The 13,882-nt window shown below is 39.7% G+C and overlaps 4 non-coding genes across 4 annotated transcripts; 1 reads left to right on the forward strand and 3 right to left on the reverse strand.

Annotated features, from left to right (window-relative positions):
• The first annotated feature begins 75 nt into the window (after positions 1–75).
• On the forward strand, positions 76–157 carry trnal-uag (transfer RNA leucine (anticodon UAG)). Its single transcript has one exon. It is a non-coding gene; the product is annotated as a tRNA-Leu (tRNA).
• Positions 158–619: 462 nt separating this feature from the next.
• Positions 620–693, reverse strand: trnat-agu (transfer RNA threonine (anticodon AGU)). The gene has a single exon. It is a non-coding gene; the product is annotated as a tRNA-Thr (tRNA).
• A 359-nt stretch (positions 694–1,052) lies between these two features.
• trnas-gcu (transfer RNA serine (anticodon GCU)) lies at positions 1,053–1,134 on the reverse strand. Its single transcript has one exon. It is a non-coding gene; the product is annotated as a tRNA-Ser (tRNA).
• A 354-nt stretch (positions 1,135–1,488) lies between these two features.
• LOC116358336 (U8 small nucleolar RNA) lies at positions 1,489–1,622 on the reverse strand. The gene has a single exon (XR_004206235.1). It is a non-coding gene; the product is annotated as a U8 small nucleolar RNA (small nucleolar RNA).
• Between the last annotated feature and the right edge of the window lie 12,260 nt (positions 1,623–13,882).

Genomic DNA, 13,882 nt, shown 5'->3' on the forward strand with positions numbered 1-13,882 from the left:
AAAATGATTACCTTATCATGTAGCTAGCTGACTATGACTTGTGTTTTGAAAAACATTTCTCCTGAGTTTCTGTAAGGTAGCGTGGCCGAGCGGTCTAAGGCGCTGGATTTAGGCTCCAGTCTCTCAGGAGGCGTGGGTTCGAATCCCACCGCTGCCATTTGAGTTTTTAGGCCAGGTCACCCGTGATTCAAGTCATTATTCGACCGCCATTACATGTCCGAGGACATCGGGAGATTGGTGTTAGCAGTGTGTTATTTTGAGTAGCTCTTGTTTTTGCTGGGGTAAGCAGCTGTTTCCGGTTGTATGTTCGAATCCAGTAGAAAGTCGTTTTTTAATATTTTTGTTTTAAACCTAAATCTTAACCCTTACTTACCTTAACCATTCGGAGTTAATGCCTAAACTTAACCTTAAAAATATGGAGTTAGTGCCTAAATTTAACCTTAAACACTTCGAAATTTGACGTTTGAGAATCATAGATGAACATCTAATTCTGTGAGAGTTTGTTCGTTCAGTAACATGTAAACATGGTGGAATACATATAACAGCGACTGTAGGAATATAGCTAGTGTATACTTCAAAGCACCTAAAAATGACTAATTTAGCAACATTCTGTTGTAAAAGGCACCGCTGAGATTCGAACTCAGGATCTCCTGTTTACTAGACAGGCGCTTTAACCAACTAAGCCACGGCACCACTGGTAAAAAAAAGAAGCGAAATGTTTTTTGTACGCTGTCCATCTATTTAAGTTTTACGACATTATAGCGTGATTCAGTCTATATTTATTAATATAATGTTATTTATTACAGGTCACGAAAGAAAGTAGCCGTCTGAATTTCAATTGTATCGCTATGACCCAGTCCTGTAACTGCCGTAGTCAAATATAGAAAATGTACCTGATTTATAAAGGTTTTGAGAGGCCTTACATTGAATTACATTGCAATTTCCCTAAATAATCGTTTAGAAATTGAGCTATACGTAACATTAACAATGCAATGTGAAACGAAAACAAACTACAATTCCAGATCTCACATCCAAGACAAAATCTCTTCCACCGACGAGGATGGGATTCGAACCCACGCGTGCAGAGCACAATGGATTAGCAGTCCATCGCCTTAACCACTCGGCCACCTCGTCACCACATACTTTTATTGCATATTGTTTATGAATATCTCACAAATGACATTATTTTTGCCTTCTGACGAATTTTAGATGTCAATACTATTTCCCATAACTTAATTCTCCAAACCTGCTGCGTAAATTACAACCTGCTGCAAAAAAGTCACTAGCCGTTTCGAAATGGCGTGTTTTTAGGGAATCTTATCTGTGTGCATGGGCGGAAGTCATCAAGTTTTCAAATCAGTTCGCTAGAATTGGCTAGATGTACCGGGCACTGCGTTTGTATTTATTTATTACAAACTATTGCGAAAAATAACTACCGTTTTAGAACTTGTGACTTTCATTTAACAAAACGTCTTACGTCGTCAATTAATCAGAATAGAATCCTCGGAGTGTTGCGTTTCTCCGAGGACCAGGTGAGAATAATCATTTCTCATCTATCTCCATTCATCACGTTCTGATACTTCATTTCTGAAGTAACAGGTAAGGATATACCTCACTGACGATGGATTGAGAACATGGCAGCGATGGTCAAGTATGCGTGGCAAGTCATTTTAGGTCATGGTTACATGGTTAAAATATTTTTTTTTTTTAGACGATACTGATATATTTAGAATTTTTAGTCCACGTCCACACCATCCAAAAGTTTATATTTTGTATGCCTATCGTTATATATACGCACATGTCATGAAACATCAAGATCCTCTGCTTATTTGATGAGAATGCTTTGCGGCGAATATTAGCATAATCTCAGCACCACCAGCCTTCCTATTGGTGCTTACTCCAGTTCGTCTATTTGTTTTTTAAATGTAACATTTGTTCTATCATATAAAGTACAACCATTTACTTCTACAAGCAAACCTTATGCGGGGAACTTCGTCCTAATTACTGTGCTATTTCGCTGAATAAATACAAAAGATAAAACACGAAATAAATTAGCTCTCGCGAGACTGTTACTCCAGCACTGATCCCGTTTACTGGTGATGGCAAAGGTGCTCTGATGCTGTACGCAGCAGAAATGTACAAACACAACATCAAACTCGCAAGACTGTGCTCCCATGGAAATGTACTTGCTTATCGTAACAGTGACCGAAAGAAACACACTTCGAAAACAGATTCAACAGTTGGACCCAGAAAGCAGTCTTAGCAGCAGCCAGTGTATTTCAATATGAATTTAAGTTACAGATAATGTTTTCCTTCATGTTTTAATTCCTATCTGCTCCTAGCCTATATCACTCCCTGTCACCATGCCACATTAGGTATTACACTACACATACTTGGGGAGTAGTGCAACTACATATAATTCAACTAATAATTCAGCTACATTTTGCAGTGGCTTGATGGTAGTTTAACTAAATTCAAATCTTTGCAATGTTTTCAGTAGTTAATTACAAGTGAACAAAAATACACACGCAACATGCAACAATTTCAAAGATATTACAGAGTTACAGTTCATATAAGGAAATCAGTCAATGTAAATAAATAAATTAGGCCCTAATCTATGGATTTCACATGACTGGGAATACAGATATGCGTATGTTGGTCACAGATACCTTTAAATAATAAAAAAGGTAGGGGCGTGGATCAGAAAACCAGTTAGTATCTGGTGTGACCACCATTTGCCTTATGCAGCGCGACACATCTCCTTCGTATAGATGTTCAATGGCTGTGCAAAGTTGCTGGATATTGGCGGGAACTGGAACATGCTGTCATGCATGTTGATCCAGAGCATCCCAAACATGCTCAATTGGTGACATGTCTGGTGAGTATGCAGGCCATGGAAGAACTGGGACATTTTCAGCTTCCAGGAACTGTGTACACATCCTAGCGACATGGGGCTGTGCATTATCATGCTGTAACATGAGGTGAAGGCGACGGATGAATGGCACAACAATGGGCCTCAGGATCTATTACCGTATCTCTGTGCATTGAAATTGCCATAGATAAAATACAATTGTGTTTGTTGTCCCTAGTTTATGCCTGCCGATACCATAACCCCACCACCATTGGGAACTCTGTTCACAACGTTGACATTAGCTTACCTCTCGCCCCCACACGACGCCATTACACCCTGTCTGCCATCTGCACGGTACAGTTGAAACCGGGATTAATCCGTGAGGAGCACACTTCTTCAGCATGCCAGTGGCCATCGAAGGTGAGCATTTGCCCACTGAAGTTGGTTATGACGCCAAACTGCAGTCAGGTCAAACCCCTGGTGAGGACGACGAGCACGCAGATGAGCTTCCCTGAGACGTTTACTGACAGTTTGTGCAGAAATGATCTGGTTGTGCAAACACACAGTTTCATTAGCTGTCTGGGTGGCTGGTCTCAGACGATCACGCTGGTGAAGAAGGCGAGATCCTTGGCTGGCGTGGTCACATGTGGTCTGCGGTTGTGAGGCCGGTTGGACGTACTGCCAAATTCTCTAAAACAGCATTTGAGGTGGCTTATGGTAGAGAAATTAACATTTAATTATCTGGCATCAGCTTTGGTGGAAATTCCTGCAGTCAGCCTGCCAATTTCACGCTCCCTCAAAACTTGAGCCATATGTGGCATTGTGTTGTGTGACAAAACTACACATTTTGTGCATGAGTATTCATTGATCTGGCCAAGGCTTTCGACTCTGTCAATCACCACATCCTCATCGGCAGACTCGACAGCCTTGGTTTCTCAAATGATTGCCTCGCCTGGTTCACCAACTACTTCTCTGATAGAGTTCAGTGTGTCACATCGGAGGGTCTGCTGTCCGGACCTCTGGCAGTCTCTATGGGGGTGCCACAGGGTTAAATTCTTGGACCGACTCTCTTCTCTGTATACATCAATGATGTCGCTCTTGCTGCTGGTGAGTCTCCGATCCACCTCTACGCAGACGACACCATTCTGTATACGTCTGGCCCTTCTTTGGACACTGTGTTAACAACCGTCCAGGCAAGCTTCAATGCCATACAACTCTCCTTCCGTGGCCTCCAATTGCTCTTAAATACAAGTAAAACTAAATGCATGCTCTTCAACCGATCGCTGCCTGCACCTGCCCGCCTGTCCAACATCACTACTCTGGACGGCTCTGAATTAGAATACGTGGGCAACTACAAATACCTAGGTGTCTGGTTAGACTGTAAACTCTCCTTCTAGACCCACATCAAACATCTCCAATCCAAAGTTAAATCTAGAATTGGCTTCCTATTTCGCAACAAAGCATCCTTCACTCATGCTGCCAAACATTCCCTTGTAAAACTGACCATCCTACCAATCCTCGACTTCGGCGATGTCATTTACAAAATAGCCTCCAATACCCTACTCAACAAATTGGATGCAGTCTATCACAGTGCAATCCTTTTTGTCACCAAAGCCCCATATACTACCCATCATTGCGACCTGTACACCCTCGTTGGCTGGCCCTCGCTTCATACTCGTCGCCAAACCCACTGGCTCCATGTCATCTACAAGACCCTGCTAGGTAAAGTCCCCCCTTATCTCAGCTCGCTGGTCACCATAGCATCACCCACCTGTAGCACTCGCTCCAGCAGGTATATCTCTCTGGTCACCCCCAAAACCAATTCTTTCTTTGGCCGCCTCTCCTTCCAGTTCTCTGCTTCCAATGACTGGAACGAACTACAAAAATCTCTGAAACTGGAAACACTTATCTCCCTCACTAGCTTTAAGCACCAACTGTCAGATTACTCACAGATTACTGCACCTGTACATAGCCCACCTATAATTTAGCCCATACAACTACCTCTTTCCCTACTGTATTTAATTTATTTATTTATTTTGCTCCTTTGCACCCCATTATTTTTATTTCTACTTTGCACATTCTTCCACTGCAAATCTACCATTCCAGGGTTTTACTTGCTATATTGTATTTACTTTGCCACCATGGCCTTTTTTGCCTTTACCTCCCTTATCTCACCTCATTTGCTCACATCGTATATAGACTTGTTTATACTGTATTATTGACTGTATGTTTGTTTTACTCCATGTGTAACTCTGTGTCGTTGTATGTGTCGAACTGCTTTGCTTTATCTTGGCCAGGTTGTAATTGTAAATGAGAACTTATTCTCAACTTGCCTACCTGGTTAAATAAAGGTGAAATAAACATTTTAGAGTGGCTTTTTATTCTCACTAGCACAAGGTGCACTTGTGTAATGATCATGCTGTTTAATCAGATTCTTGATATGCCACGCCTGTCAGGAGGATGAATTATCAAAGGAGAAATGCTCACTAACAGGGATGCAAACAAATTTGTGCACAAAATTTGAGTGAAATAAGCTTTTTGTGCATATGGAACATTTCTGGGGTCAGCTCATGAAACATGGGACCAACATTTTATGTGTTGCGTTTATATTTTTGTTCAGTGGACTTTTTTGCCATGTAGTGGTTTAGCAAACTACTGGATATTGTTAATTCTGGCAGCTATTTTAGATTTAGTTTTAGTATTAGTTTAGTATTAGCTTGAGTATTTTATATTTAGTTTTAGTCTTAGATTTAGTCTTAAAATACCTTTAAGTCTTAGTCACATTTTAGTAATTTCATCCTTCGTAACATTTTTATTATCAGTCGACTAAAAGTCTGGTCATTTTTTGTCTAGTTTTAGTCACAGTCATTATAGTCAAATAATAGTCTGTGCATTTTCTTTCAATTAAATAATATTTACCTTTATCTTCCATCTTGTGCACAGATAGCCTTGTCCAACTAGGCCTACCATCCCCTCGTATACCTTAGCTGGCAACATTGTTATTATGGCAGATTTTAACCAATGCCAGCCATAATTAACCATGTATAGGCTATATAGCCTTGGCTGCAGGTTAAACAATTTACAGCTCTGATTTTCTCCCCATCATATCCCTCGGAGTATGGTAAATAACAGTGCTTTCACTACTAGTATTCAGCAAATAGCATTCGTTTTTCCAATTGAACAAAGAAAAACAACCGCAACTCACATTTATGGATCACGAGAGCAGCAACATAGATAAATGAATAACAGCGGACATGGCAAATAGAGCTTCTGATGTGATTAGAGCAAAATTGGCCTATATGAAAACAAAGATGATCAAAAACATGATTGTTTCTTATTTTGGTAAATTACAATTGACGTTTCCTGGCTGCGCATATCAATTCAAAAGAGAGAGAGAGGATTGACTGATGTGACCGCTTGCACAATTGAAGGGCATTTTACCCACCAATGAGAAGATTGCACAAAATATTCTGCAAAGGCATGCATTTATGATTGGACAAAACAGATTAAAAGGAGCTTCATGTCAAATTGAATGTCCATTAGTCTCATGTGGATTTCTCATCTTGTTACATTTTCGTCAAACAAAAATTAAAATAAATTGTTATAGTTATCGTTTCTTTCATGGCATCTGGTCTCGTTATTGTCATTAGTTTTCGTCTGGAAAAATAGGTTGTTGACTAATATCTTTCATCACAGTTATTGTTGACAAAATGAATACTGCTACTGGAACTACCCACTACAATTTTAGCAAAAATAAATGCTTTTTTGCAACAACAAAAAAGGAACCACTAATAGCACACCCTGCACATTAACGTTTATATGTTTAAGGGTTATGCAGGTTGATAACGATATCAACCAAATTATATTGTATCAGACTTTCCAAACAACATTCCCAGCGAATGAGAAAACAGTCATGGTATTTAGATTAAGAGAGTGAACAAGAATTAAAAAATACAACATTGGAGGTAATTTGAATGAGAGCCAAATAGAGAACGACCGATAATCTGTCGGGTTGATCTTTTTGGTAGCCCTTTGCTAGTCTATCAACTATCTAGACTATCAGTGCAGCCGATGTCCCTTTACAGCGCGAGAGCACGGTGCCTCTTGTGTCAAACTGCTGCAAGGTACAGCCGGCGCCACTCATTTCTAACGAGCCTGTCATGCGGAACCTCTGTGTTGCAACTGCTAGGTCCTCACTCATGCTGCATATAATTTGATAACACACTTCAGTAATGTGACACGCATGTAGACATTTTGAAACTGTTAATGAATTTACTGTTTGGCAAACAGTGTTGGGGAACCTACTCTGAAAATATAGTTTACCAAGTTACCAATTACTTAACACTGGAAGAAGTAAAACTAAACGAAAGCTACCATTAAGAAAAATATAGTTTACTTAACTAAAGTTAATTTGTAAAAGTTGTTCACTACATCCAAAAATGGTCATATGTAAATCTCAAATGTCATAGACTACAAATTGTAAGAACATATCACTTTGTATGTTGGGTCATATGGGTTATATGTTAACAGAATGTCATTTAACCTATGTTTCAAACACGAATTAGGTAGGTCTGATGCCCCCAAAAAGATGTTTCAAACACGAATTAGGTAGGTCTGATGCCCCAAAAAAGATGTTTCAAACACGAATTAGGTAGGTCTGATGCCCCAAAAAAGAAAGGAAATCATTGCCTACTACACCCATATTTCTTTGTCTTTTTGTTTAAAGTATTGTGTAGTTCCAGGAATTAGCTACACTGCTACATGGCAAAAAAGTCATTATCAACTGAAGACACTACCATGATTTCAATTTAGTTTATTACTACCAAGCTACTGCAAAATATAGTTCAATTACTTGTTGAACTATATGTACTGTAGTTCACTACTCCCCAACAATGTCGGCAAAACAATTTCCATCCAGGCTACAACACTTTACAAAGCAAGAAGATACCAGGAGATTCCTAGCCCTCTAGAGTTTCTTCTCAATGATGAATGTATGGAGCGATCGATAGAGCAGTGGAAATAAGTTCAGAGTGAGTCATCAGTCAACCCCATCACTGTGTTTAATGTACTGTATTTAGCCAGATTTAAGTCATTGCATTTACCTTTTCAACTAAGTTGCTGTCTGATGAAAACCAGATTTAGAGCAATATCTCATGGTACCCAGCCTTATATACAGCTGAAGTCGAGTGATGGTGGCACCCACCTGGACACCCAGTTGGACACCCAGTTGGACATGCACGGCTAGTTACCATTTTTAACAAGACATAGCTAACGAATTATGTATATATAAATAATTGTAGCTAGCTAGCTAGCTAGCGAGCTAGTTAGTTAGCCTAACAGTACGCTAGCCATGTTCGTGCCATTTACATTAGCAAACTAACCTCACTGACAAGGTTCATAGGTTCCAGTAGGCAAGATATCGATAAGCTGTGTAAACTAGTGGTGATACACTACATGACCAAAAGTATGTGGACACCTCCTTGTCGAGCATGTCACTCATTTGCTGCTATAACAGCCTCTACTCTTCTGGGAAGGCTTTCCTCTTGATGTTGGAACATTGCTACGCAGACTTGCTTCCAGTCAGCCACAAGAGCATTAGTGAGGTTGGGCACTGATGTTGGGCAATTAGGCCTGGCTCGCAGGCGGCGTTCAAATTAATCCCAAAGGTGTTTGATGGGGTTGAGTTCAGGGCTCTGTGTGCAGGCCAGTTAAGTTCTTCCACACCAATCGGGTCAAACCATTTCTGTATAGACCTCGCTTTGTGCACTGGGGCATCGTCATACTGGAACAGGAAAGGACCTTCCCCAAACTGTTTCAACAAAGTTGAAAGCACAGAATTGTCTAGAATGTCGTTGTATGTTGTGCGTTAAGATTTGCCTTCACTGGAACTAAGGGCCCTAGCCCAAACCATGAAAAACAGCCACAGACCATTATTCCTCCTCCACCAAACTATACGGTTGGCACTATGCTTTCGGTCAGGTAGCGTTCTCCTGGCATCCGCTAAACCCAGATATGTCCATTGGACTGCCAAATGGTGAAGCATGACTCATCACTCCAGAGACCACATTTCCACTGCTCCAGAGTCCAATAGCGCCAAGCTTTACACCACCCCAGCCGACACTTGGCATTGTGCATGGTGAGGCTTGTGTGCAGCTGCTCTGCCATGGAATCACATTTAATGAAGCTTCCAACAAACAGTGCTTGTGCTGACATTGCTTCCAGATGCAGTTTGGAACTTGGTAGTGAGTGTTGCAACCGAGGACAGATTATTTTTATGCGATACGTGCTTCAGCACTCGCGGCTGAGCCGTTGTTGCTTCTAAAGGTTTCCACTTCACAATAACAGCACTTACAGTTGACGGGGCAGCTCCAGCAGTGCAGAAATTTTACAAACAGACTTGCTGGAAAGGTGGCATCCTATGACTGTGCCACGTTGAAAGTCACTGAGCTCTTTTCAGTAAGGCCATTATACAGCCATTGTTTGTCTATGGAGATTACAAGGCTGTTTGCTCGATTTTATACACCTGTCAGCAACGGGTGTGGCTGAAATAGTCGAATCCACTAATTTGAAGGGGTGTCCACATACTTTTGTATATATAGTGTAGGATGGTAATGTAGGATAGGGTGCTATAAAGGCCACTGGCTGGTATATGGAGCCAGATAACTGCCAAAAGGTTGAACGTACGTATCGTTAGGATCGTAAGAAAATCCATACGTAAATTGTTAGGATCGTAAGAAAATCTATACGTAAATTGTCAGGATCATAAGAAAAGCCACTTGTGAAAATGTCACCTGTGAACATCAACAGAAAAAGCATACATGGCTAGCTAGCTTCGACTAGCTACGTTTGTTTCATGTCCAAGGCAGATGCCTCATTACTGACAATAGACCGTATAAAAAAGGTCTGTAACCAAGTAAAGGGAGGCGTAAAGTAAGATTTGAATGTGTAAATGTTCATTCATAGTTGTAACATAGGGTTTGTACGTTTACAGATCTAATTTTACGTTTACATTTCATGTTTCATGCATGGATTTTCATACAATCTTAACAATTTACTTATGGATTTTCTTACGATCTTAACGATACATATGTTCAACCTTTTGGCCGCTATCTCGCTCCATACTGGTAACCAGTCAAAATTCTTGACTGTCAGCAGCATCCTTCAATCTGGAGTCTTCATTAGTGACTCAAACACAATATAGCAGTGTATGTGAAATGTATTGCCAATATATTACGATGTAGTTATTAGTATTAGCGTCTCACAATAAATGTTTGTGTTATCTGGCCATACTTTTTTCCAGCTAGCTAACTTGGCCTATAATTTTTATTTTTTATTGTTAACTTCAGGGCTCCCGAGTGGCGCAGTGGTCTAAGGCACTGTATCTCAGTGCTAGAGGTGTCACTACATGCACCCTGGTTAGAATCAAGGCTGTATGTAGGCTGTCACTGTAAATAAGTATTTGTTCTTAACTGACTTGCCTAGGTAAACGTAATAAAATACATTTTAAAAATGAGTCAAAGCGCATCGTTAATGTCAAAAGGGCACCCTTGTGCTCAAAGGAAGTGTGGCTCTGGATAAGGAGGACACTAGTGTAGTGAGTGCCTACATTTTTCATACTTGTCCCCCATGGGAATCGAACCCACAACCCTGGCATTTCAACTCTGGTCTGCTAAAATGACGACAACAACAAAAACAGAGTGGTGCACATGTCCTTCCACATTTGGAAGCCTGACTTCTTTGATGAAAAAAATTAAATGCTTGACATAAAATTGTGAATATCTGACAAATAGTACAGCAGCAATTTCTTCAGAGCATCATGAAACGATCTGCAAACAACAGCCAACTCAGAACTGTGGTTGAATCTATGTAGCCTATACCTGTATGCTTACAAAGGCAACCAGTCCAGGCAACAACTACTCTCCAATCACAACCATGGGTAAATAAACATGACAATATAAATAATGTTCTATGTATACCATTCCCAAGGTAGGATATGATCATAAACTTATATATTCATCTATAATATTAGAATTATTGAGGATAATGTTAGCTGTATAAAGTAATGGGGTTTCACTTATTGTCCAGAGTACATATTTGTTGCATGACATTACGTTAAAAGGGCTAATGATACTAAATACGATGTAACATAACGGATGTAGCTAGCTAGTGGAATGTATTATTTTATTTGAATAAACTGGGTGTTTCGAGCCCTGAATGCTGATTGGCTGACAGCCGTGGTATATCAGACTGTATACCACGGGTATGACAAAACAGTTATTTTACTGTTCTAATTACATTGGTAACCAGTTTATAATAGCAATAAGGCACCTCAGGGGTATGTGGTACTCCGCGTCGCATCGTGCGTAAAGAACAGCCCTTAGCCGTGGTATGTTGGCCATATTTTTTTATTTATCTAGGCAAGTCAGTTAAGACCCGCTTGGGCTTTATTGCTTAAATATACAATATCAATCAAAAGTTTGGAGACACCAACTCATTCCAGGGTTTTTCTTAATTTTTTGCTATTTTCTAAATTGTAGAATAATAGTGAAGACATCAAAACTATCAAATAACACATATGGAATCATGTAGTAACCAAAAAAGTGTTAAACAAATCCAAATCTATTTTTAGATTTTAGATTCTTCAAAGTAGCCACCCTTTGCCTGGATGACAGCTTTGCACACTCTTGGCATTCTCTCAATCAGCTTCATGAGGTAATCACCTGGAATGCATTTCAATTAACAGGTGCATCTTGTTAAAAGTTAATTTGTGGAATTTCTTTCCTTCTTAATGCGTTTGAGCCAATCAGTTGTGTTGCGACAAGGTTGGGGTGGTATACAGAAGATAGCCCTATTTGGTAAAAGGCCAAGTCCATATTATTGCAAGAACAGCTCATATAAGTAAAGAGAAACAACAGTCCATCATTACTTTAAGACATGAAGGTCAGTCAATACGGAACATTTCAAGAACTTTGAAAGTTTCTTCAAGTGCAGTCGCAAAAAAATTAAGCGCTATGATGAAACTGGCTCTCATGAGGACCGCCACAGGAAAGGAAGACCCAAAGTTACCTCTGATGCAGAGAATAAGTTCATTAGAGTTAACTGCACCTCAAACTGCAGCCCAAATAAATGCTTCACAGAGTTCAAGTAACAGACACATCTCAACATCAACTGTTCCGAGGGGACTGTGTGAATCAGGCCATCATGGTCGAATTGCTGCAAAGAAACCACTACTAAAGGACACCAATAATAAGAAGAGACTTGCTTGCGCCATGAAACACGAGCAATGGATATTAGACCGGTGGAAATCTATCCTTTTATCTGATGAGTCCAAATTTGAGATTTTTGGTTCCAGTGAGACGCAAAGTAGGTGATCTCTGCATGTGTGGTTCCCACCGTGAAGCATGGAGGAGGAGGTGTGATGGTTTGGGGGTACTTTGCTGGTGACACTGTCTGTGAATTATTTAGAATTCAAGGCACACTTAACCAGCATGGCTACCCCAGCATTCTGCAGTAATACGCCATCCGATCTGCGCTTAGTGGGACTATCATTTGCGCTTAGTGAGACTATCATTTGTTTTTCCACAGGAAAATGACCCAAAACACACCTCCAGCCTGAGTGATGGAGAGGGATGGAGTGCTGCATCACATGACCTGGCCTCCACAATCACCTGACCTCAACACAATTGAGATGGTTTGGGATGAGTTGGACCGCAGAGTGAAGGAAAAGCAGCCAACAAGTGCTCTACATATGTGGGAACTCCTTCTAGACTGTTGGAAAAGCATTCCTCATGAAGCTGGTTGAGAGAATGCCAAGAGTTTGCAAAGCTGTCATCAAGGCGAAACGTGGCTACTTTGAAGAATCTAAAATATGTTTTGATTTCTTCACTTTTTTAGTTACTACATGAGTCCATATGTGTTATTCTATCATTTTGATGTCATCACTATTATTCTACAATGTAAAATAAAGAAAACCCCTTGAATGAGTAGATGTGTCCAAACTTTTGACTGGTACTGTATATATGTTTTGCTTTCCAGTGGAGGAAACTGGGGTCGTCACTAGGTATCACAGCACAAAAGTCATAAGACCTGCCCATTTCTACAATTTCTCTTTTTAAAATCTGATTTTAAACTTAACCTCAACCCTAACCACACTGTTTACTTTATGCCTAATCCTAACCTTAAATTAAGACCAAAAAGCAACAACAAAAAATATTCAAGAATTTGTTCAATTTGTCTTTGTGTTTGTGGTAACTAGTGGAAACCGGAAATTTGGGTGGACGAGTCCTGCGGGGACGACAACGTAATTCACCAAAAGTGGATAGAGATTCCGCCTGTTAATATCTTTCATTCAAAAGAGGTTCACAGTTATCACTATTAGGCTCGCTTCAGCGTGATTGCTTACAGATTTAGGACAGTTCCCTCAATCAGCAACATAATATACAGTCTGGAGTCGGCTGTAGTTAAATAATATATATTTTTCTTATATTTTATATCATTTTATATTATATTTTATATTTTTGACAGCTTTTACTTTTACTGCACTTACATGCCTAAATAATGGACTTTCACTCCATACAATTTCCCTGACACCCAAAAGTACTCGTTACATTTTGAATGCTTAGCAGGACAGGAAAATGGTCTAATTCACGCATTTAAAGACAAATTCCCTGGTCATCCCTACTGCATCTGATCTGGTGGACTCACCAAACACTGCTTTGTTTGTAAATTAAGTCTGAGTGTTGGAGTGTGCACCTGGCTATCTGCAAGTTTTTTTAAACAAAAAAAACGTGCTGTTTGCTAAATATAAGGCATTTGAAATGATTTATAATTGTACTTTTACCTTTGATACTTAAGTATATTTTAGGAAGTACATTTACTTTTGATTAAAACAATTTGTTTGGAAAGTTTTTATTGATCAATTTCCTTTAAAAACAGCTTATTTGCGTTTACATCGTTTATACACATAAAAACATCATAAAATCATAAAACAGCATTCGAGTGTTACATTAAAAAAAAATTAAGTACATGTTG

Source organism: Oncorhynchus kisutch, linkage group LG29 (genome assembly GCF_002021735.2).
Source record: "Oncorhynchus kisutch isolate 150728-3 linkage group LG29, Okis_V2, whole genome shotgun sequence".
Classification (NCBI taxonomy): Eukaryota; Metazoa; Chordata; class Actinopteri; order Salmoniformes; family Salmonidae; genus Oncorhynchus; species Oncorhynchus kisutch.